General features: G+C 44.2%; 2 non-coding genes and 1 pseudogene across 2 annotated transcripts; 1 reads left to right on the top strand and 2 right to left on the bottom strand.

Moving 5' to 3' along the window:
• Nucleotides 1–21,989, bottom strand: part of LOC140717854 (uncharacterized) — a 966,201-nt pseudogene that overhangs the window by 867,567 nt on the left and 76,645 nt on the right.
• Nucleotides 10,080–10,153, top strand: trnan-guu (transfer RNA asparagine (anticodon GUU)). Its single transcript has one exon. It is a non-coding gene; the product is annotated as a tRNA-Asn (tRNA).
• Nucleotides 12,636–12,707, bottom strand: trnag-ucc (transfer RNA glycine (anticodon UCC)). The gene has a single exon. It is a non-coding gene; the product is annotated as a tRNA-Gly (tRNA).

Here is a 21,989-nt window from a genome sequence, read left to right as displayed (position 1 = left end):
ATTCAAGAATGAAAGGGCTGATGACTAATACTTCTCGACACCAAACTTACAACATTTGGCGAGAGGAGAGGCAAAGGCTGAATTCAGAACAGCAAATTCCATAACACCCTCAGTCATATACCCGCCGATATATTCCCCCAGCCAGCATGCCACTAGCAGTTGAACCCATGGCACAGTATTTAGCACGATGAGATCTCGTCACCACAGGACTATATCCGTTTGATGATAAACCTGAAAATTACCGTGCATGGTACTCCTCATTCGCCAACGCTTTCCACGGAGTCCGGCTCGGAGCTACCCAAGAGTTGGATCTTATGACGAAATGGCTGGGAAAAGAATCATGCGAACAGGTGAGACGCATACGTTCAGTGTACATTAACAACCCCAAGCTAGCCTTACGCAAAGCATGGGAGAGACTTCGGGAGTGCTATGCGGCCCCTGAAATTATTGAAACGGCACTATTCCGACGTCTGGAAAATTTTCCTAAGGTGTCAGCCAAGGACCACACTAAGTTAAGAGAGCTCGGAGAATTACTCATGGAGATTCAAGGCGCCAAAAAAAGATGGCTATTTAACTGGTCTATCACACCTTGATACTTCATACGGGATTAGACAAATCGTGGACAAACTTCCATTTGGGCTGCAGGAAAGGTGGGTGTCTGTTGGCTCAGAGTACAAGGAAGAGAACGATGGTGGATTTCCACCCTTTGAGGATTTCATTAGGTTTGTGTGCAAGGAGGTGAAGAAGCGAAACGACCCTAGCTTCATGAGTCCAGGTAGCAGTACAATTTACACCAAGCCAGTTAAATCCACTTCGAATAATTTCAACATTAATAACCTGTCTCAGTGCGTAAAACTGAAGGCTTTACAACTAACAATGACCCTAGCAAGAATTGTCCATTGCATAACAAACCCCACCCCCTCATAAAATGCAGAACGTTTAGGAAAAATACCCTTGAAGAGAGAATGGCCCTTCTCAGGGAGAAAAAAATGTTTTAAATGCTGTTCTTCTACCTCTCACCTTGCTAGAGAGTGTACGATCTCCGTGAAGTGCCCGGAATGTAACAGCAGTAATCACGATGGGGCTATGCATCCCGGCCCGTTACCGCAAACCGACAAAGCCCCTTCACCCTCACAACAGGACGGCGGGGAGGGAGAGGCTCACTCCAGGACAACCGTTGTCAGCTCGAGCTGCACAGAATTTTGCGGCCAAGCTCGGTCAAGCCGTTCTTGTTCAAAGATCTGCCTCACTAAGGTGTACCCTAAGGGAGCCAAAGACAAGGCCATCAAAGCCTATGTAATTCTGGACGATCAGAGCAATCGCTCACTAGTCAGACCAGAGTTCTTTGACTTGTTCAACATGGAGAGTAATCAGTTCCCATACTAACTTAGAACTTGCTCAGGCAGCGTGGAAACTTATGGAAGGAAGGCAGAAGGCTTCCAGCTCGAGTCCCTGGATGGTAATGTTGTTATCTGTCTCCCTCCACTCTGAGAGAGCAATGAAATGTTGAATAACCGCACTGAGATCCCGACGCCAAGTGCAGTGCTACACCAGCCACATCTCCACCAGATTGCTAAGCACATCCCAGAACTGGATCCAAAAGCAGAAATACCCCTGCTATTAGGAAGAGATGTTCTCCAGGTGCGCAAGGTTAGGCAGCAGGTCAATGGACCACACGATGCCCCCTTTGCGCAACGCCTGGATCTGGGCTGGGTGGTGATAGGAGAGGTGTGCCATGGCAATGTACACAAACCGACAGTTAGCACACTCAAGGCCAATGTGCTAGAGTGGCCGCCATTCAAATTTTCAACCCTGCACAAGTTTCATGTGTATCAAGGAAGCACAACAAGGCTTTAGCAAATGTAAAGTAACCGACAAGATGCTGGGTCAGTCAGTCTTCGCTCAAACTGAGCATGATAATAAACTTGCTCCATCAGCACAAGACGCCATTTTCTTAAAAATAATGGACACCAAGGTCTTCAGAGATGAAGCAAATAATTGTGTCGCCCCACTACCTTTCAGAGAACCACGCCAGCGCTTGCCAAACAACAAAGAGCAGGCAGTCAAACGGTTCACGTCCTTGCAAAAAACCCTGAAAAGGAAACATGAGATGCAGCATCAATACGTAGCATTTAGGGAGAAGATCTTCGCTAATGGATATGCTGAAGTAGCACCGCCACTGAGGGAAGGCGAGGAGTGCAGGTACATCCCAACGTTTGGGGTTTACCACCCACAAAAGCCCAATCAGATCAGGGTGGTCTTTGACTCCAGTGCAGAGTGCGCTGGTATCTCCCTTAATGACGTGCTCCTCACAGGCCCCGACCTCAACAATACCCTTCTCGGGGTCCTGCTGCGCCTCCGGAACGAGAAGGTCGCAATCTTAGCGGACATCCAGCAGATGTTCCATTGCTTCTTAGTACAGGAAGACCATCGCAATTTCCTCCGTTTCTTATGGCACAAGGACAAGGAAGTCATTGAGTACCGGATGAAAGTCCACGTTTTCGGCAATAGTCCAACACCTGCCGTGGCCATCTATGGGCTGAGAAGAGCCATCAGAGAGGGCGCACAGGAGCACGGCGATGACACCGTTAAGTCTGTAGAAAGGCACTTCTATGTCGATGACTGCTTGATATCACTACAGAAAGAAGACAAGGCAATCGATCTGCTCCGACGTACACAAGCCTCACTCGCTGAGTCAAACCTCCACTTGCATAAGTTCGCATCAAACTGTCAGGCAGTAATGAGGCCTTTCCACACGATGACTGTGCTCCGGCATTCAAAGACCTAGATCTAGATGGAGAAACCATTCCCACACAAAGGAAATTGGGCCTCCTTTGGGAGACTACGTCAAACATTCACGTTCTCCGTGCCGACCGTGATCAAGCCATTCACCCGCCTTGGAGTTCCCTCCACTGTCAACAGTGTTTTTGATCCCTTGGGTCTACTGGCGCCAGTTACGATCCAGGGAAGAGTCCTTCTCCGAGGACTTACATCTGAGCTCTCCGACTGGGATACTCCCCTACCAGAAGACAAGCTAAGCAAATGGGAGGCTTGGAGAGATTCACTTCAATACCTAAAACAGCTTGATATCCGACGTAGGTACACTGCGACCTCACCCACTGAGGCAGCGCACAAAGAATTGTGTGTTTTTTTCGGATGCATCTACCAAGGCTGTGGCTTACTTGAAATAGACGGGAAGGATGGTCAAGTTGAAGTAGGATTTGTAACTGGTAAGGCGAAGCTCACTCCTCAGTCCGAGCCGACAATTCCAAGGCTTGAACTGTGCGCAGCTGTCCTGGCTGTGGAAATGGCGGATCTTGTCCAGGACAAGCTAGACCGAGAGCTGGACGATATCAAGTTCTACACAGATAGCAAAGTAGTGCTTGGTTATATTTATAATGAATCAAAACGCTTCTACGTGTACGTTCATAATAGAGTTCAACGTATCCGCCTGTCATCAAAGCCTGAACAATGGCATTATGTACTTACCGAGGATAACCCTGCAGACCATCGAGATCCTTACCTACATCCCGCCTGGCTCAGACGTCCTGGTTCACCGGACCCCCCTTTCTGTATCAGCCACCAACAGAAAAAAAAAACTCAAATGAGTGAGACATTTGAGCTGATCGAACCCGAAAGAGACTCGGAAATTCGGCCGCAAATACAAACAGGAGTCACCTATCTCGAAGAATCGATACGTACTAACGAACGCCTTCAGCGGTTCTCCACTTTGAATTCTTTAGTGCGAGGACTTGCGTTCCTCATTCACATGGCCAGAATCACTGCCACATTCCTTAGTAGGGATGGACATTTCAGGAAGGTTGAGTTGAAAACTTCTGACCAAGGTGATGTGAAAATTTACCAAAGGCCAGTTGCAGAAGTCATTCTACTTCTACCTGAGGACTGATTTAGAGACTGAAGTTTTGTATTATGTTCATTGTGACCTTACGAAGGTCAGGCGGGGAGTGTGTTGCCTTTAAGGCATTTGTTTAGTTTATTATATTTTCGCTTTAGTAATGCATCTGTTATCGTTTTCTAGTTAAAGTTAAGGTTGTTTAAAGTAAATTCGTTGTCTGTGATATATCTCGGCATGCGATGACGTCACACCTGGTTTCGCCGCGTCCTGTGGGAAAATACCGGTTTGGAGAAACGGGAAGTAGGATGTGTGCAGGATCAGCGCGAGAAAAGTTTTCTTTCTACGCAGTAGGAACATTAGTGAAGCAACGCCGTAAGTCCATGAGATAATCGATATGTTGAATTAAAAATGTTAACGCTGATTCTGTTAAAAGTAATGACGTTGATAAATTTTATGTTTTTTGTTATTTAAAGAGTTGCGGATAGTTTGTGTTGAAGTGTATTTAAAGCCAGTTGATGGCGTAGGTAGATTCTGACAGTATGTTGCACTTTAATGTTATATAGTTTTTATAGTTTTACTTTTGTAAGTATTTATGATGTAAATGTGATGTCAAGAAGGAAACAACTACTGTATATATTTTGTATTGTTTTATCAACAGTTTTCACCATACGTTAATGTGGAAGAGTGAACAGTAAACGGTTAATCTTATTGGGACCGCCTCAATGATTGGTTTATGCTTGGTGTTCAGTTCAGAGTTCTTTTACACCTGTGCGAGAACACTACAGTGCTGTTACCCCTCTTAACCATGAACACTTTAGCCCATTTCATGTCTTTAAAGAATTCATCAATCTTCACAGAGTTTTGAAACACTCTTGTTATATTTGTGTATATTTAATCATAGTCTTCTTTAAGTACCCTTAGATATATGTTGTCCGACACTGAGATTCATTAACTTTCAACCTTTTCAGCTGAAGCAGCAACTTACTTACTAAGATCTCTGAATCAGCTGATGCAACTTTATTGTCCACATCTTTGCAGGTGTCCTGTTTAGCAAAATAAGTGCTATGCGTGTCCGCGGTGTCCTCCGCTGCATAATTTAACACCCTGTGGTGACCCACATTCCAGCGCACTCGAACCGGCTCACAAAACGGTGCCCGCCGGCACAGAGGCCGGCCCCTAAAAGGGCGCCAGGCCTTCTTCACCAGCAAGGGGAAAAGCCCGCGCGCGGGATCTGACTGTGAATATGCGCCCCCTACAGCATTGTAGGGGATGGCGGAAACGGGAAGGCTTAAAAGAGAGGCAGCGAAGTTTGAATAAAGCTTTAACGCAACTGCAACTCACCGTCTGCGTGTCGTTATTCCAGCGCTGTGTGTACCACACCGCTATATATGGTGACCCCGACGGCCCAAACGAAATTTGGACCGAAAATGAATGACGCCGCGTCTGTTCAGGCAGTTTCGTTAAAACTGCCAATCTTCTGGACGCTGCGACCTCACCTATGGTTCCAACAAGCAGAAGCCCAATTCCACATTCAGCAGATAACCTCGGATTCCACACGTTACTACTACGTGGTGAGCTCCCTCGACCAGGAGATGGCCGCCCAGGTTGAGGAGATCATACAGTCGCATTTGTGCTGACGCAGAGCAAAGGGATTAATCGTTGGAGCGGGATCCGTTCCAACAGTGAGCAGTGGGATCTGTCTGGTGATTAGCCTCAAAGAATCCGCTGTAAAAATAAAATCACTGAAAGGAAATCTAAATCAAATTGAAAATCATGCCTAATTCCGAAGTTTGTAACTATTTAGGTAGAGAGGAGTATCAGCATCTCCTAAATGAGAAGAATAATGTACAGGAATTATATCTCCTTCCGAATGTCGCGATGAGAATCAAAAATAATTAGTGGTGGGGAAATGATGGAAACGCTGCTCGAAAACAACATCATTTTTACCAATAAATTAGGGACAGACAGAAAAAAAATCACCAAAGAGGAGGAAGGTTGTTTAAATGGAGATCACAAACAAGCTAATGATCATTTGCGGTTGAAACGAGTGCTGCAAAAAAAAAAATAGTCACCGTCTTGAACTAATAGTTAAAAAACAGGCATGGCCTCTGGAGTCCTTCTGAGAAGTCAGAGATCGCGGGGCTGTTAGCAGTGCTGAATTTAAAAAAAAAAATCATGCGACCCCTTTCGGAGCTGATTGCTGAGTTTGAGATCCGTTGGGTAATTAGCCAATTGGCAAGGACCAATAGAAAGCAATTAAGTTTCAGCGGAGTCCCCATTCTGTGAAATTACCAATGGAGGAGTCTAAGGTCTGAAGCTTTGGCTGGAGATCCTTCCAGAAGCAGGCACGGGTGAGTAGTAGGTAAGAGCGGGTAAAGAGAGTTTTATTGTAGTTAACTATAAACAGACCACATAACAAATAATTAAACAAATGAGATATTCAGGATCAGTTGATGTTTTGTTGCTTTATGACTTGGGAATTGGTGGACCCCGTTGTGCTTCCTGGTGACCGTATTTGCAGCAAGTGTTGGCTGCTTAAGGAGCTCAAGTACAAGTTGACCTGTAACCCGAGGCTCAAACAATGTGATAAAGAAGTTTGGAGAAGAATTGCCTGTGCATTATGTTTCAGGAGGCAGTCGCACGTAAAGTCTGAACAGCTTGAATTCGGTTGTGGCCATGGACAAGAGGGTTTGACTGTGAGTGGGGCGAGTAAGGAATCCCAGTTTAGTGCTGGAGGACCATCAGTACTTGAGTTCTCCCAGCAGTTCAAAGATGGCTGCTCACTGTGAGGATGAGATGAGAGAGGGAGCCTGAGAAAAGTTCAGCAAACAAACTGTGTCACCTTGACTCAGAAGTTATTCTGCGGGCGGTGGGACGGGTGGAAGAGGGGAAATGTTGATGTAATTGGGAATAATATCGTCAGGGAATAGACAAAATCTGTGCCGTAGGGATGGTGCGCCCTGGAGACGGTGCTGTCTGCCTTGTGTCCTGATTTGAGTCATATTCTCTGACCTCCAGATGAATTTGCTGTGTTGGGGGTGGGGAGGTTGATGAAAGATCCATGAGGTGATGCACATTGCTAGCAGCGATTTAGGAATAATAAGATAAGAGGTTCTGCTGAGGGAATTTCAGGAGTTAGGGACTGGACTAAAAAAAAACGAATCGAGGAGTTAATAATATGGGGATTGACTTGAGCCATGCGCAAATTGGGACAGGATTAACAAAATCAGGGCATTATGTGTCTGTAGGACCGGTGTTTGAATTTGTGGGTCACTGGCACCAGCTTTGGGAAGGGAAGAAGCTGTTCCAATGAGATGGGCTACAGTGGAAACTATGCTGCGACGTGAATCCTGGCGGAAGTAAAAGTAAAATCCATAGAAGGAATACCATGGCATCAGAAGATGTAGAAACTTTGATTGTCAAGTTAAGGAACTGTACACATGAAAAGAATATCCTGATAGTCGTTAAAGGTGTAAACATCCAAACTGCAGTCAGGATTAAATTTACACATCAGGACGGGAGATAGAAAAGTGCAATCCTATGATAGTCATGGGATTTTTCAATATTCAGGTCAAAAGTAAACTCGTTTTTTTTGCTGGAGTTGCAGAAGATGGTTTTTTGAGCAGCCTGTTGTCAAGCCCACTAAGGGAAATGGAAGTCTGGATTGGGCGATGTGTAATCAACTAGTTTTCAAAGGGAAGCTGAAGGCAAAGGGACCCTTAGAAAACTGTGGTCAAAATGTGTCAGAAGTTGCATTGCAGTGATTCAGAACATATATGTTCGGTCCATCCCACAGAACAAGAAACATTCTCACAAGGAGGAAAAGGCAATAAGAGATGTCAAAGAAAATATAACAGCAAAAGAGAGGATCTACACTTGCAGGGGTGTCAAACTCATTTTAGGTCACGGGCCGGATTGAGCAAAATGCAGCTTCATGCGGGCCGGATCAGTCGGACGCGTGCGAACGCAGCTTTCGTTGCCTCCGTTTTTTCAGCCTGCTCTCATGTGTCTCAGTCTCTGCTATAACTACAAAGTGTTTCACTTTACAAATTCCGTTTCTTATGAAGAAGACTGCCGAGCAAGACTGCCGAATAAACACTAAAAACCCTGAAAACCTGGTACCTGAATAAACTCAGCATTAGCCATATCATAAGCCATAGGCGCTTCGATTACTGGGGCCAGCTTTAATAGTAATTAGATATTATCTCGCGGGCCAAAGATAATTCCACCGCGGGCCGGATTTGGCCCGCGGGCCTTGAGTTTGACATATATGATCTACAGCATAGAAAAAATGGGAAGCTAGAGGTTTTGGAAGCTTCTGAAAACCAGTCGAAGGCAACTAAAAAGCAACTAGATGAAATGTGAAGGTATGCTAGACTGTAATAACAAATCTTTAAAAGGTCCTCTTTTTTAGTTAATTATATATATGGATATAAATTTAAAATGACATGAGTGGACATTGGACTTCTGATAACTGGGCTAGAAAAAAGAGTAATTGTGGTCGAAGAAATGGTAGAGGGACTGAATTCGTATTTTGTGTTCGTCTTTACTGTGGAAGACTCCAGTAACATCCCACAATGGAGGAAAGTCAAGGGTCAGAGTTTGTAATCAATCATAAGGATAAGTTTTTTCGGAAGATGAAAGTTTAAAGTTTGATATGTCACCTCAACCAGATAGACTGTACTCCAGAGTTCTAGAAAAGGTAGCTGAAGAGATTGAGGAGGTATTAGAAGTGATCTATCCAGAATCACTATAGTTTGGAATAGTTTTCGAGTTCAGGAAAATCATGAATTCTACTCTACTCTTTAAGAGTGGAATTCTTAAAGAGCAGGTAAAGGTAATGGAAGGAGAAATGAATAATGAGTTTAAGACTTACATGTGTGAAACATTCAGAGATGGAATGCTTCGGAATTGTTATATGGTTATATGGGCATTTTTGGTTTATCAACAGCTTTTGATTCTGGTATATATAGTATGGTTTCGCAGGCACACACTCATCCACACATGTTCTAATGAAGTCAGTGACAACCGTGGCGTTCCCATTGAGACGCGAAGATGAATCTCTGAATACAGTCCTTTCACAGATTCAAAGAGGTCCTGTAAGCGCCCCTGCACCTCCCTTGTCCATACCTTTTCAGTCCTCAGTACTGATACTGCGGACGTCAGTGCCAGCCTATATTTAGGGAGTAGAACTACAGCCAGACTTTCCAGTGTGGACAAAGTGGAAAATCTGGAAGATATTTTCCTGCATCAGTTAAATCCTGTTGATAAATGTTCAATCAGGCCGGAATGGGAGCTTTGCACAATGAACTGCTGAATCGGAAGCGATTCCGAGGCCTCTCCCGTCGCACGGGAAGAATGGTGTGTGTGTGAAAAGCGCCGGTGCAACAACAGTCAACGAACAAACTTCGAGGTGACCCTTTAAAGTATCCTGTGCTCGGACAACCCAATGTCAAACCGCTCTTTCGCACTGGTTTCTTGTTTATTTCATAGTTAGTATCCCCGTCTGTCACGGGGAAGACGGGGGTTAATTTCCCCGACAAGAAAATAATTTTGCTGTCTTTATAAATGGCGTAGCATGCGGTGACAGAGAACAATGTTTCCGGAAATATTTGCTTCATCCGCCTCTGCCACATTTTAAATGGTTACAAAATGGTTCCATTTTAAATGGAAAACAAAAGTTGTTGTTGCGCTCGATTTAAGGTTTCCAGTTGAAAGAGTCAGAAAAGAGAGGGCGAGTGGAATCGGTGCCTTCACACAGCTCAGGCCACCCTGCAGAAACTCCGTGAGACTCCTTCCGTCTAACTGCGAGGTCGGAGCTGTGAAAGGTCATCGACCTGAAACGTGAACTCTGTTTCTCCCTCCCCAGACGCTGCCTAACCTGCCGAGTATTTCCGACAGTTACAGCTTTTAGTTCAGGAACAGTCCCGGGTGCTGTCCTCATCCGTCCCGGGACAGAGTGATTACGTGCCATATAAAATGTCCTTCTTTGAGGAGTGTGTACTCGTGGCCGAATGTTTTATCAATGGACTGGGAATCTATTGGTACTACCGCTTCTAATTCTGACAAGTATGCGGTTCCAGCGTTTACTGTTTTATATTGTCCGCTACCCTCTGATGCAAACCATGCAAACAGATTGTTAAAAAGCCGGGTCGCAGCATCGATTAACATTCAGCATCTTCCAACGACGGAATGGACCAATTATGGCGGACTTCTTCAGTTTGTCTCTGTGGCGCAATCGGTAAGCGCGTTCGGCTGTTAACCGAAAGGTTGGTGGTTCGAGCCCACCCAGGGACGCTGGTAATCCAGCAGTTTTTGCTGCGCGTTGTATTTCAAGCTGGGAAACGCTCCGCCGTCCGGAGACAGGCGTTCCCTGCTACAGACCCACCACGTTCAGTGGGAATTAAAATTGTTTTTGTCACGTAGCGACGTACAGTGAAATGCTCCTCTTTCACATTGTTCCGAGAGATCAAATCATTAAACAGTGTATTGAGAGAGAACGATATAAAACATAACAAAATGCAGAATAAAATTTAACAACAATAGAAAAAGCACAGCACAGATAAGTAATTATATGCAGCAACATAACAGGGTAGATTGCGAACTCAAGTGTCCATCTTATCCTACTCGGGAACCATCTGGGTACCAGACTCAACCAGATCCCCTCTATAACCATTCAGCGCCGACTGGCGGAACTTGTCGCCACTCAATATTTTCTCCTTCGACTCCTCCCATTTCCTTCAAACAAAACGTGTAGCCACAGACATTGGCATGGGTCCGAGCTACTTGGAACATTGTTTGTCGGCTACTTGGAACATTCTATCTTGCAAGCCTACATTGGTATCTCTCCCTAACGTTTCCTACACTACATAAATGACTGCATTGCTGCTGTTTCCTGCGGAGCTCATCCACTTCATTAACTTTGCCTCCAACTTCCACCCTCCACAAATTTTTACCTGGCCCATATCTGACACCTCCCTCCCTTTTTTCGATCTCTCTGTCTCTATCTCTGAAGGCAGTGATGTTTATTATGACCACGCAGTTTCTCACAGCTACCTGAACTATAACACTTCCCACCCCGTCACTTGTAGAAATAACACTTTCTACTCTCAATTCCTCCGTCTTCGCCGCATCTGCTCTCAGGATAAGGCGTTTCATTCAAAAACAAATGGGATATCGTGTTTTTGTTCAAACAAAGAGGTCTTTCATTCTCCACCATCAAAGCTGTCCTCAACAGAATCTCTTCCATTTTGCTCACGTCTACCCCCACCGCATCCTCACGCCCTCCAGCAGGGATAGGGTTGGTATTGTCCTCACCTACCTACCCCAGCCTCCGCCTCCAGCTCTGTAACTTCCGTCATCTCCGACGGGATCCCACCACCAAACACATCTTTCCCTCCCCCCTCTACTTTCTGCAGGGATCGCTCCCTATGTGAATCCCATGTGCATTCGTCCCTCCCACCGGCCTCTCTCCTGGCACTTACTCTTGCGAGTCCAACAAGTGCGACACCTACTCCTACACATCCACCCTCATTACCATTCAGGGCCCCAAGCAATCCTTCCAATAAAGCGACACTTCACCTGTGAGTATTTTACAGTCATCTACTGAATCCAATGCTCCCGGTGTGGCCTCCTGAATATCGGTGAGACATGACACAGATTAGGAGACCATTTCACCGAGCATCTACACGCCGTCCACCAGTAAAAGCGACATCGCCCAGTAGCCTCCTACTTTAATTCCACTTCCTATTCCAGTTCCAACATGGTAGACCATGGCCTACTGTACTGTAGCGATGAGGCCACACTCGATGTGGAAGAGCAACACATTATATTTCGTCTGTGTGGCCTCCCTTTGGTATTCCTACCCCTTTTCTTTCTTCCATGCCCTTCAGTCTTCTCCTATTAGATTTCCTGTTCGCCAGCCCAGTATCCCTTTCACTAATGAGAATTTCAAGTCTTTAATTCACCAGCGCCCCCCACCCCGCCGGTTTTGCCTATCACCTTTCGTTTCTTCCTCCCCTCTCCTCACCGTCTAATTCTGATCCCTCATCGGTTTTTTCTCCAGTCCGGATGAAGGGACTCGGCCCGAAACGTCGACTGTTTTTTTATACAGATGCTGCCTGGCCTGCTGAGTTCCTCCAATATTTTCTTTGCTGCTTGAAATTACATCATTTGCTGTTTTCTCTTTGTGCCTCTATCCACGTCGCTACACATTAATATATTCATGTCCCTATCTAAAAAACATCGTATACCCTTCCGTCTCTGAACCTGGCAGCCCGTTCCAAGCACCCACCCACTCTGTCTAAAAACGTGAGCCGCACATCTTCTTTAAAATCTCTCCCACTCCGACCTTAAATTCATTCCCTCTAGAATACTGCACCTGGTAAACCAATTCTGACTATCTGCCCAATCTATGTCTCTCAGAATTGTCTACCTCATAATTCGGTCAAGTTTCCTCACAGGCTCCGATATTCCACTGAAGGCAAACAAACTCAAACACTTTAATCAGGCAACGCTTTACAAATCGTGCCGATCCATCCTGTGAAGTGTCCATTCTTGTAGAATCTGGAATAGAGTCAGAACGGGATTTAACGGGAAACTCTTGGGAGGTTAATTCCATCTCTGATCCACGACACAGTGAATGATAATTAATGAATCAACCTTACACTTACAGCGTGAATTAGCGTGAGTCGATTAGGGTCACTTGGCCCTTGGAGTTCTGTGCATCTCGTGTCTATGTAAAAGGTTTATTTGTTATGTAGTCTAAAACTGTACAGCCTGCGATGGCCGGGAATCGAACCCGGGTCAACTGCTTGGAAGGCAGCTATGCTCACCACTATACCACCATCGCTCAACGACGTTGCAAAAGATTTGAGTAGTGAGGCGTCTCCATTAGTTCCCTGTGACTCGTTCAGTCTCCAAGCTGTTCTCTGCCGGATCATTCCTCACTCTGCTGCAGGTCCTATTCCGGTAAATTAATGTCGCCATCCCCAACAAACTGGAGTTATACAACCCGCGGTGAGCATACTCCAGGAATCAGACTGAGTTAGAACCGCGTCGATGAACTACAAACGCTTGTACTAATCGGGTCCTCCCTCGCGCATCGCCAAATGGATAAACAAACTCTGATTATAATTGTCCTTTCAAACCACACGCTGATGGGAGCACTTCCTTTGGACAGACCTTGAACCCAGTAAGTGACTGAATTTCTAAAGAATCCTGACACCCCTCCGGTCACACAGTGAGAAGGGGATGAATAAAAAGCACCTGATCCACACTCAACAAGCAGACGTCAGGGTGACTCTGTGAGATCTCCGGTACCCTGAACTCCCTGTGACAGATTCCATATAGACAATAGACAATAGGTGCAGGAGTAGGTCATTCGGTCCTTCGAGCCAGCAACGTCATTCAATGTGATCATGGCTGATCGTCCACTATCTTTGCGCCCTCTTCTTTGTGGTGGCGTGTTGGGGAGGAAGCATTAAGAAGAGGGACGCCTCACGTCTTAATAAGCTGGTAAGGAAGGCGGGCTCTGTCGTGGGCAAAGTACTGGAGAGTTTAACATTGGTAGCTGAGCGAAGGGCGCTGAGTAGGCTACGGTCAATTATGGATAACTCTGAACATCCTCTACATAGCACCATCCAGAGACAGAGAAGCAGTTTCAGCGACAGGTTACTATCGATACAATGCTCCTCAGACAGGATGAAGAGGTCAATACTCCCCAATGCCATTAGGCTTTACAATTCTACCGCCAGAACTTAAGAACTTTTTAAAAGCTATTATTAATGCTTTTTGAGATAGTGATTTAGATGCATATCATATTTTTTACTGAGTTAAGTATTGTATGTAATTAGTTTTGCTACAACAAGTGTATGGGACATTGGAAAAAAAGTTGAATTTCCCCATGGGGATGAATAAAGTATCTATCTATCTATCTATCTATCTATCTATCTATCTATCTATCTATCTATCTATCTATCTATCTATCTATCAGTACACCATTCCTGCCTTCTCCCCATATCACTTGACTCTGCTATCTTTAAGAGCTCTGTCAAACTCTTTCTTGAAAGCACCCAGAGAATTGGTCTCCACTGCCTTCTGAGGCAGAACATTCCATAGATCCACAACGCTCTGGCTGAAAAAAAGTTTTTTTTTTCCTGAACTCCGTTCTAAATGGCGTACCCTTTATTCTTAAACTGTGGCATCTGGTTCTGGAATCCCCCAACATTGGGTGCATGTTTTTCTGCCTCTAGCGTGTCCAATCCCTTAATAATCTTATATGTTTCAATCAGATCCCTCTCATCCTTCCAAATTCCAGTGTATACAAGCCCAGTCGCTCCAATCTTTCAACATATAATAGCCCGCCATCCCGGGAATTAACCTCGTGAACCTACGCTGCACTGCCTCAATAGCAAGAATGTCCTTCCTCAAATTTGGAGACCATAACTGATACTCCAGGCGTGGTCTCACCAGGGTCCTGTACAACTGCAGAAGGACCTCTTTGCTCCTATATTCATCTCCCCTTGTTATGAAGGCCAACATGTCGTTAGCTTTCTTCACTGCCTGTTGTACCTGCATGCTTACTTTCAGTGACTGATATACAAGAACACCTAGATCTCGTTGTACTTCCCCTTTTCCTAACTTGACACCAGACAGTAATCTGCCATCCTGCTCTTGCCACCAAAGTGGATAAGCTCACATTAAACTGCATCTGCCATGCATCTGCCCACTCACCCAAACTGTCCAAGTCATCCTGCATTCTCCTAACATCCTCCTCATATTTCACACTGCCTCCCAGCTTTGTGTCATCTGCAAATTTGCTAATGTTACTTTTTTAATCTCTTCATCTAAATCAGTAATATATATTATAAATAGCTGCGGTCCCAGCACCGAGCCTTGCGGTACCCCACAATATCTTTTTATATTCCTCATTAGATTAGTGGTCATTATCCCCGCCCGCCACGTGAGGGACCGGGGTTCAATTCCCCGATGGGGAGACCGTTTCCTGCTTCAAATACTAACTGGATGCACAAGACTAATTCTGAGCCAAAAGGGAAAAAAATGGTGTTGAAGTGATCGTTGAGACTGTGGAACAAGTCTGCATTGAGCCTGGAACGGGAGAGTTTTCCGAGAACATGGGACGTTGAGTTCAACCTCTTTCCCCAGACATTCCTTCAGCGAGTCTGTATCGAAGCGTCGATCGGAGTTAGACTCAATGACCGAATCCGTCACTCCGAACACATTAAACCGGGACGATTGCTGTGAGTTATCAACTCCCGCACGTCTCCTTCAGTGTGGCTGCGTGTCTGTGTGGGAAAGACAGGCAATTGGACACCTGAAACACTTTGCAGGGAACAATCCATGTGGACATATATTTAATTCCGGGTTTATAGACATCCCGCCCCTCCTGCAGTCCCCAAAACCTCCGCTCAGAATCTAATAAAGTGAATTGGGGTAAGGTCTGGCTGAGCTTCGCTCAGTGCTGACAGTTGAACGCATGCGTAGTGAGGCTCCACCCTCAGATTGACAGTGTGCCTCTGAAGACATGGACAGTCCCAGTCTCTCGCCCATCGGCAGCCCAAAATAGGGAATACCCGGACCCAAAGCGGTAAATTGAGGTGGTGGAGCGAAGAGATCCGGGGGACGCCTCGGCCCGGCAATGGGAACTGCGTTCTGGACGGCGACCGGTCCCGGGGGGAGGGAGAGACAACCGGAGAGTGTCGGGCCGTCAGTGAGAGTGTCTGAGCAATGGTTGGGAGTAGGCTACATGTGCTGATTTAAAACAACAAGAGAACATACTAAAAATGAAAACTCTGGACGGAAATAAAATTGTGAATACGTTGTGCGAGAAACGAAGGTTCGGGGTGTTATTTCAGGGTGTGTGTGTGTGTGTGTGTGTGTGTGTGTGTGTGTGTGTGTGTGTGTGTGTGTGTGTGTGTGTGTGTGTGTGTGTGTGTGTGTGTGTGTGTGTGTGTGTGTGTGTGTGTGTGTGTGTGTGTGTGTGTGTGTGTGTGTGTGTGTGTGTGTAGGATAGTCGGACAACCTGAGAGTGGGTAAGGTAGCTTTGGCTAAGAGATTACGACTTGGAGAAAAGGGGAAGTGTTTCCCTGTTCTGTTGTGCTTTTCTGGTGAATGGCTACCATTAAATGTCTATTTAGGCTGCATTAGTTATTCTGTCAGACGGTATGACAGAATCATCATCATCATCATCATCATCATCAGGTGCCATGCCCAGTTTCAGCTTTGACTGCCATGGCCCACACGCTCTTGTTTCGGGTTAAGTGGATGACAGAATGACTAATTTATAACAGAGGTAGAAAGGTTCTTGATTAGCCAGGGCATCAAAGGGTATGGGGGAGGGTAATGGAGTGGGGATGACTGGAAGAATAGGATCAGCCCATGATTAACTGGCAGAGCAGTCTCGATGGGCTGAATGGCCTATTTCTGCTCCTATATCTTATGGTCTTCTGGTTTATAAGTACATGGAACCAGTAAAAAACAGAAATCACAAGCCCAGACTCTCCTCGTCAGACAACCAGTCCACTGACAGTATTGGCTCAGTAAATATTCTCTGAACTGATTCTGATGCATTGAGATTCTTCCTTGAATAATGAGACCAAGTCTGTATGAATGGGTTCCCCTGCTCTATATACGGTGTATAAGATGATGAGAGACATTGATCGTGTGGATTGTCAAAGGCTTTTTCCCAGGGCTGAAATGGCTAACATGAGAGGGCACAGTTTTAAGGTGCTTGGAAGTATATACTGCGGAGATGTCAGGGGTAAGTTTCTTATGCATTGAGTGATGAGTGCATGGAGTGGGCTGCCGGTGATGGTGGTGGAGGCGGATACGATAGGGTCTTTTAAGAGTCTCCTGGATAGTTCAATTAAAAGCCTATTTAAGAGATAAACTGGATCAAACAATGTTAATGCCAAAACCTAATGAAATAGAAACCATAATTCAAAAAGGAAAATTTAAAAAATTGACGTCTTGTATGCAGAATTTGATACAAACACAGACAATTAAACCAGGAATCCATAAGTCAAGACAAAAATGGGAAACTGATTTGAATATTAAAATTGATGAAAAAAATGGTCAAGACTATGTCTTGATAGTATGACAAGTACAATAAATGTCCGACTTAGATTAGTACAATACAATTGTTTACATCAATTATATATTACACCACAAAAAATAAATAGATTGAACCCAAATTTATCTGACCAATGTTTCCGATGTAATCAAGAAATCGGTACTTTTTTAATCTACTTGGTCTTGTTTTCAAAATCAACATTTTTGGATATATCTAAAACTTTTACTGGAACAAATTATTGGAATACAACCTCCACATAGCCCAATATTATTTTATTAGGCGATATTGAAGGGATAATACCGAAACCTAAATTGAATAAATATCAGAAAAAAAATTATTAAAATTGCATTGGCAGTAGCCAAAAAAAGCTATTGCAGTTTCTTGGAAATCAGATTTATACTTAACTATGGACCGTTGGAATAATGAAATATATAGCTGCATTCCACTTGAAAAAATTACTTATAATTTAAGAACTGAATATGATATATTTTTGAAAATTTGGCACCCCTATCTACAAAAGATAGGACTAAATATATAGGTCCTTTGAAGATAGAATTATTAGTTATTTGGGGAAAAAAAAAAGATATATACTAAAGTTATTTTGAACTCCATGGAGCATGTGGGGATCCTCCGATATCCAGGCAATCCTTTTTTTCTTCTTTCTTTCTTTTTTCTTTTTTCTTTTCTTTTTTAGACAGGGATGTTAAGGGGGAAGGGTTAAGGAGAGGGGGAGGGCTAATATTAATTTTCATTACTCTATTATTCTATTAATTTTATGTAATTACCTTAAAAAATAATTTTAAAAAAATATAAAAAAAGAGCCTCCTGGATAGGTACATGGAAGTAAAAAAATCTAGAGGGCTATGCGTAACCCTAGGTATTTTCCAAAATAGCTACATGTTTGGCACAGCCTTGTGGGCCGATGGGTCTGTATTCTGCTGTAGGATTTCAATATTTCTATAAGGGAAGCATAAGCTCTCAACATTTGTTTCCTGTTCCCCATCAAGAAAATACCATGTTCTCTCCACTTGTAGCTGCAAACAGGATTAAGAACAGCCCTTTCTGCCCACGATAACTCTGCGGACACTGATGTCAGGTGAGACTGCACTCTGGGCCGCCATGACAGCGTAGCGGATTGCACGACACTGTTACAGCTCGAGGCATCGGAGTTCAGCATCCAGCCCCTGCATCTTCTTTAAAGAGTCTCTATATGTTCTCCCTGTGGATTGTGTCAGTTTTCTTCGGGTCCTCCTGTTACTTCCCACAGTCCAAAGATGTACCGGGTAGGTTAATTCACGATTATAAACTACCCTGTGATTAGTTTAGGGTAAAGTCGGCATTGCCAGGTTTTGCTGGGCTATATGGCTCAAAGAATGTATTTTGCTCAGAATCTCTAAATAAAACTTTCAAAAAATACAATCCATGTTATCCAATTTTCCCTATACTAATCCAGACAACATGTTGGGAAATCACGTCTGCACCCTTTCCACAGTTCCCACGTCCTTGCTGTGATGCAGCAAACAGAACTGCACACACGGCTCGAAACGTGGCCTAACCCATGGTTTGTACAGCTGTAACAACTCATCCCATGGTTTGCATTCAATGCTCTGACTGATGAAGGCAAGTGTACCACACATATACAACAGTTTATTTCCTTTCAATACCACTTGCAGGATTGTATGGATGAATACGTCAAGATCCCTCAGTGTATCAGTGCTCCTAAAGGTGCTGCCATTTACTGCGTACTTTCCTGTAAAACTCCTCACACTTGTCTAGATTAAACTCCATCCCCCATTTGTGTTCCCAACTGATTGGTATCCAGTTCCGTCAGTTTGAAAACCTTCCTCATCACCCACAACTGTATCATCAGCTATCTGATCAGCACATAGGTATTTTAATCTAATCAAACAGAGATCCCATCACTGACAACTGTGGACACACTGGTTACATATCTACAGTCAAAATCATTCTCGATTCCATCAGCCCAAATGTCACTACACAATACACACCATTCAGACACTCTCACGCAGAGACTCGTGGAAAGTTACATATTTATCACAGAATAGTGTTTAATTGACTGGTCCGGTCTTGTTGCTCGGGCTGTTCTGCTGCAAAGTACCTGAAGATTAGTTCAATGTAACCAGAGACATTGAATGTGATATCGATTAAAATGAAAAACAGATTTAATCAACAAATTCAACTGCTAGAATGAATCTCAAAGACATTTTGCACTGCAACACTGCAAGAGAGATTGGAAGATGAAGTCTGAACACCAAACCTCACCCTGTACCAGAGACTGACAGGTACAGAATGAACCCCACACTCACACTGTACCAGAGACTGACAGGTACAGAATGAACCCCACACTCTCACACTGTACCAAAAACTGTCAGGTGCCAGTAAGTGAAGTGACCCAAAGTCACTGAACCCAGTGACCCAAAGTCTCTTTCAGAGCCACTTACAATGTCTGTGGAAAGGCTGAGCAGCAGATGATTTTCGTTCAGAGTATCTGGTCTGTATATCTGTCACAGCAATGACAACGCCTGGAAACATCCCAGGTAACATTTTCTCTTGTTGGTCATGTTTTTTTTTCCTGCAAATTAAACCGTTATATGTCTGCGCAGAAAGTGCTCTGCTTCAGTCCTGGCTAATTTCCCCTCTGCCTTGACAGATCCTACATTCTCTGTAGCAACCATTTTGTTTTAAATGCATTTTTAAAATACTTTTGAATTTTCTTAATCTTAGTCATGACATTTCATTTTCCATTCTGGTATTTATAATTCCCTTTATAGGAACATAGAGCAGTACAGTCCAACACTGGAAACGCTATTTGGCCCATGATATTGTCAGAACCATGATTCCAATTTGTTCTAAATGCCCTCCTGTTTATCATCCATATCCCTCAATTCTGTTCATGTGCATTTCTACCTAAACACCTCTTAAATTCCACTAGACTATCTGCTTCTATAACTACCTATGGAAATCCATTCCAAGCACATAACACTCCCTGTAATTTAAAAAAAGTAACTCCTCTCCATATGGCCTTTAAATTTCCCCCTCTATCCTTAAAAGCATATCCACAGATCTTTTGGTATTCGAAATTTCTACCGTTGGAATAAGATTCTGACTCAGTACCCTATCCCTGTCTCTCCAAATTAAAATAACCCTGTCAGATCTCCCCTCAGTCTCTGAGGTCCTAATGAGATTACAAGTTTGTCCAACCTGTCCTTTGAGCTGCTGAACTCGAATCCAGAGGACATTCTCCTGAAATGTCTGCATCCTTTCCAGAGTGTCCATCCTTGCTGTAATGGCATGGCCAGAACTGTACACGATACTCCAAGTATTGCCTGCTTCAAACTTCATGTAGCTGCAGTATGACTTCCTTACTCTGGTACCGAATAGTCCAACTAATGAAGGCCAGCATTCCATGCGCTTTATACAGTTGCACAGCCAATTTCAGATGTCTGGTGGTCTGCCCAAAACTCCACTCAAAATCTCCCTGGACTCTCTCAGAGACAGTAAGGCTCAATTGGCCTGAAAACACCGTAAAATATAAATCACCAGTTGTAGTGGTAGTAGAATCACATTTGAAATTAGAAGAAGTAAACGAGGTAATATTGTGAACTGTCTGAAGGATGTTGCCTTTGGTTGTCTTATTCACTGGCACCATCTTCTTCAGGAGGTTGATAATTTCTCAATTTGTAAGGGTGTCAAAAATTCCAGGGAGAAGGCTGGAGAATGGGGTTGAGGGGGATAATCAATCAGCCGTGATGTCATTGAGGACCAGACCCAATGTACCAAATGGCCTAATTCTGTGCCTATGTCCTGTACTCTTACAGAAACAAGGCATTTTGCCAAATGTCCATGCTGACTGTGTTGCCCAGAGGGAGAGTGGGATTACAATTAAATGCTGCCCATCTGCCCACTTCTGTGATTCAGCAGCTCATTCCAAATTTGCACAAATCTTTGTGTGAAGAAACTGCCCCTTATTCAATTTTAACTCTCTTGCTTCCCCTATTAATGTTCTGTGCTGTTGATTTCAACCCCCGTCCCTGGGAAAATACAATGGTCTTTCATTCTGTCATTCACTTGCCTGTCCTTACTACGTACCTCAGTCAGATGACCCTTCAATCTCCTAACTTACAGGGAGTAAAATCTTTATCTACAGAGCCTTTCCTACGATCTCCACCCCCTGTGTCTACCAAAATCCCAGTAGATCATTTTTTCACAGTTTCTAGTTTTGTAACATCTTTCCTATAACAGGGTGAAAATGCCGTACACAGTCATCAAATACACGCGATAATCTGCAGATGCTGGAAACACAGAGCAACATACACAACATGCCGGCGAAACTTAGCTGGTCAGGCAGCATCCGTGGAGAGGTATGCACAGTTGACATTTCAGACCAACACCCTTCACCAGAACTCGAACTGAAGGGGGATAAAGCTATAATGAACTGGTGGGGGAGGGGATGGAGTACAAGCTGGAAAGTGATAGTTGAAGCCAGTTGAGGGGAAAGGTGGAATGGAAAGTGAGAAACCGGAAGGTGATACGTGGACATAATAAAAGGAACAAAGAAGAAAAAGCCATGAGCTCCAGATATGCTTGCCTTTTTATTGTCTACACACATCAGTCCAAGTTCCAAGCCTTCACTTGTATAGAACTCCAACTCTTTCTGTGTCACACTGGTCTATATTGGTGCTGCTCCAAGCACCCAGACTGTGCTTATCAATTTCAGCTTCAACCCTGCCCTTAAATCCACTTGATTCTTTCCAACACCTCCCTCCAATTTCACAATATCTCTATCTCTATCTCTATCTCTATCTCGGGAGACAAACAATCTATTGATATATTTTATACACTACTGACTCACGGCTACCTTGTCTATACCTCGTCCCACCCTGGGTCATGTAAAGGTGCCATCCTTTTCTTTGTATCTGCCATATCTCTTCCCAGGATGAGGTTTTCATTTCTGAAACATCAGTTGTGTCCTCCCTCTTCAAAGAACAGGATCTCCATCCCTCTCTCATTGCTTCTACC

The sequence above is a fragment of the Hemitrygon akajei genome, chromosome 28, assembly GCF_048418815.1.
Source record: "Hemitrygon akajei chromosome 28, sHemAka1.3, whole genome shotgun sequence".
Taxonomy (NCBI): domain Eukaryota; kingdom Metazoa; phylum Chordata; class Chondrichthyes; order Myliobatiformes; family Dasyatidae; genus Hemitrygon; species Hemitrygon akajei.
The sequence above is the reverse complement of the archived record's forward strand: the minus strand, read 5'-3'. Positions and strand labels throughout refer to the sequence as shown.